The sequence below is a fragment of the Pinus tabuliformis genome, chromosome 6, assembly GCF_031772625.1.
Source record: "Pinus tabuliformis cultivar Carrire ecotype Pingquan chromosome 6, CPIR1, whole genome shotgun sequence".
Lineage (NCBI taxonomy): Eukaryota > Viridiplantae > Streptophyta > Pinopsida > Pinales > Pinaceae > Pinus > Pinus tabuliformis.
In genome coordinates this window covers 1,650,199,300-1,650,203,604 of record NC_142292.1, presented here as the reverse complement: position 1 = coordinate 1,650,203,604, position 4,305 = coordinate 1,650,199,300, and positions in this window count along the sequence as shown.

Genomic DNA, 4,305 nt, shown 5'->3' with positions numbered 1-4,305 from the left:
ATTTATGGTCTAGATCAATGTTTATGGTTGAATTATTGTGATCTATAGTTTGTAGTGAAGGAAAGGCTCTACAGCTGAGTGTGCAGAGACCTGAGTCTGCCACTGAGTGCGTAGGCAACCTACAACTTAGTGTGTAGGTCAAGAACTGTTTATTGTATAAGATTCATTATTATAAGCAACCGTTTTTGTGGATGTAGTCCCACATTGGGATGAACCACAATAAAACTTATGTCTTCATGTGTATTTTCTTATTATCTGTTGTAGTGTAACAATTTTATTACAGTCACATTTTATTACAGCGCAGTAATGATTATGTGTTTATATGATATTTTTATGTGTTTAAATGAATGTGGTGAAGTAATATATGTATGTTAAAGTTAAAAGAACATAACAATACCACATCGCATTGTCCCTCAAGGCTACAGAAATTTGGTTTTTCATCCTCTCATAGTCACTTCGGGTGAGACTGTGATGTACTTACAAGTCATTGCTGAAATTGCTAGTGATTAAGGGTTTTGTTGGTGTGCAGTATAGATCAGACCTAGGTCAGCCCAATCTAAACCGACAAATGGTTCTATTATTGGGACCAGGATCTGTTTGAGGGATATGTTTATGTGGCATCCTTCGAAGAAGGAAATTCAAGATTGGTTAGAATCGAAGGAGCGAGGATTTACAGATCAAGAGAAAAAAAACCCTGGTATGAAGTCTGAAGCTTGGTTACAGAAATATATTTTCACAGATCATTACAAATATTTCTTTGCATCATTTCCTATTGAAATGTATGATTGGATATCAAGGTTTACTGAAAGAAAGACATGTTTTAAATGTGGGGAACCTATGATGTGGACTCTTGAATTGATACAGTGACTAAAGAGCACTGGCAACTAGATTTCAAGGGTTGTTGATTTTTGGATTGATTACATCTTGAGAGGATTTATTACTGAGTTCGTAATAGACCAGACTATGTCCTACAATGAAGCAGAATGAAAATTCTTCAAAGGACTGCAAGGTAAGTATTTGAAACCTTTGAAACTCTGGATTGAGATGATTCTATGTGAAAAATGAGTTTTACGGATGCAGTCATATTGTTAGCTTAATTATATTTGGAAGAAGAGAAAATAAATCTGAGTAAGAGATTGGAACAATGCGAAGTGGAAAAAGATATAGAATAGATACCATAGAGAGAGATTGTGGACAAGATCTGAATACCTTTGTAGATACTGAGTATAGTCCTCTTTTGAGTGAGTCTGAAAGTGAAAGAGAAGATAGCCACCCTGATAACCCTCAGGTAACTTCGTAGTATTCACCTTCCAAGCCTAAGAACTCGTAGAAGTTGAAATATTGTAATAACTAGGTTGTTTTTGGCTCTCCCCTCCCCCTCCCCCTCCCCCTTCAAGAAGAAATATGGTTGATGATATTAAGTTGCCTATCTTCAAAGGAACTGGATCAGAGGATCCATAGTAGTTTTGGTTTTTATGTGAAGTTTTATGGACCACAAAGCAAATCAACGATGAAGATATAAACAAAGCGTACCTCATTACGATGCTGCAAGATAGAGCTCTGACATGGTATATTAAGTATTCCAATAATTGTATTAAACATTTGAAGATATTAAAGCAACATTGATAAGAGAATTTAAGAAGCCGAAGTCTGAGTTGTAGTGCATCACCGAGTTAATATAAATTAAACATATATAGCTCTGCAGCAACATCAAGAATGGTTTATAGTTGTGTTGTTACCACATATCAGAATACCATTGATGCAACAAAATATAATGAGTCAAGCTGAAGCTTTGTAGCTGCTGATGAAGTTGGAAGATTTGCCTATAGAAGATAGTAATGTAGGTATGCAATAGATTCAGAGTCATTTGGTGAACCTAACCCTGCAGATACAAGATATCAAGAAAAGAAAAGAAGTCAGAGAAGAAGTATGGTGTACAAAGTGCATATCGGAGGGATATTCTAAAGAACCATGTCCTATCTTTAGGGATTAAATGGCTAGCGGGGAACTAAATCCCTTAAATGTAGGATCTAGCCTATGGTACAAGATATGCAAGACCAAAGGCCAACATCACTTAGAAGATTGTTACCTGTTACAGAAATATGTGTAGACTCCAAGGAACTTATATTGCAAATTTTGTAAATTAGTAGGACATGATGAGAACAATTGTTAAGCATATGAACTAATGATGGAGCACAGTGTTGACACATAGAATGCAAGAATAAGAACATTGACATGAAGGTAGTGGATAGTGAAGTGGTCAAGGAAGAGGTCGAGGTGCTGGAGCTAGTCAAGGACGTGGACATATTATTTGCTATAACTGCGGCCAGGCAGGTCATTTTGTGAGAGATTGTCAAAACCCTACTACGACATGTAAGTACTATAAATATTTTGACCATGTAATTGAAGAATGTCCTATACTTATGGAAAAAATGCAAGAAAAAATGAATCAGTAGCCGACACAGAATATTCAAATGATGATCATTGAAATAAGGAATGACAAACCATGAATTAGTATTATTACTAGAAGTGTAGTTGAAACCTGAAGTGATAAAGCAGATGAGAAGAAAGAATCTGAAAGTACATGGGTTAGAAAAAGTGTTGAGAAATATCCTACTTTTTATATTCAAAAGGAAAAATAAGTGTTTATGGAAGCAAAGTGAAGCTTTATGGATGTTGGAGCTTCAACCTCCAGTGCGCAGCCAAAGTAGAAAACTAGTTGCGATGTATCATTAGCTTCAACACATAATCAAGTTTTGACACAGAATTGAGCCTCGACATAGGATCAAGCTCTGACATAGGACCAGGAGTTAGCAAATCAAGGAGGTATTTTAAAGTCTTTTCTGCAAACTTGTATGAAATTATTAAGAGATCAAAAGGTTGTAGAAAGGCTTGAGAAGGCTAGAGATTCTTGTGCATCAAAAGAAACATCGTGAAGTGAGATGCACACAGTGAATAATTTGCATCAACAGAAGAGAACTGGAAGAGAAATGAGGCTTAGTGCACAGATAGGAGAATATGAGATGGATCAAGTTATTCTAGATATGGGATCTGATGCTAATGTTTTGACAAAGCAAACATGGGAATTAATGGGTAAGTCAAAGCTATAGTGGTTACCTATTCAGTTAAGGATGGAAAATCAACAAAATATCTTCCCCTTAGGAAGACTACCAGGTGTAACAGTGAATATTGAAGGAGTTCACACTATTGTTGACTTTGAAGTAATAGAGATCATTGATGATAGTAACCCTTATCTTGCATTGCTTGGACTTGACTGGGAATTTGATAATATGGCCATAATTAATCTGAAGAAGAGGCAGATGATATTTGAAGGAAGCAATATGAGAGTAATTTTTCCCTTGGATCCATCAGAAGGAGTAAGATATACAAAACCAGTTAAAGAAGAGTATTGCACAGCTGATATAGATAATATCTATCAAATGAAATCACAGGAAACCACTGAAGACCAAGAAGGTGAACATAGGATTAGAGAATGAACCAAAGTTTGCAACAATAGGAGATTATTGGGATGAAGATATAGTCAGTAAATTTACAGAGTTACTCTTCCCACAAAGTTTTCAAAAATGAAGGATATAATAGGAGATCTAAGAGTCATGAAGATTCCCCTTAAGCCTGATGTGAAGCTAGTCAAGAAAATACTTTATAGATTGAACCCAAAGTATAAGGAGAAGGTAAAGATAGAGCTAGATAGGATGATAGAAACAAGAATTATTGAACCAATAGAAGAATTAGAATGGTTAAGTCCGATGGTGGTGCAAGAAAATAACACTCAAGGAGAAATCAAGATTTGTGTTGATTTGATCCCTTCCCTACCCCTTTCACAGATTAAGTGCTAGACAATGCAGGAGGTCAATAACATTATTCATTTACAGATGAATTTTTAGTTTATCATCATACTAGTATTGCACCTGAAGATCGACATAAGACCACCTTTGCTACATAATGGGGCTCATACCAATATACATTAATTCATTTTAGATTAAAGAATGCCCCTGCTATATTTTCTAGAGTGGTGGTTGCAAATTTTAAAGAATATATCCACCATTTTTTGGAGGTATACTTTGATGATTGGATAGTATTTGGGTTGTTAAGAAAAAATATTGGAAGTTTAATAATTATACTTGACACATGCAGAGAATATTAGATCTCCTTGAATTTAAAGAAGTGCATGTTTTGTGTACCTTTTGGTATACTATTGGGACATATTGTTTGCAAGCAAGGATTAATGGTGGACCCTACTAAGATTTCTATCATTGTGAATTTTCCTCCACCTAAGATAGTAAG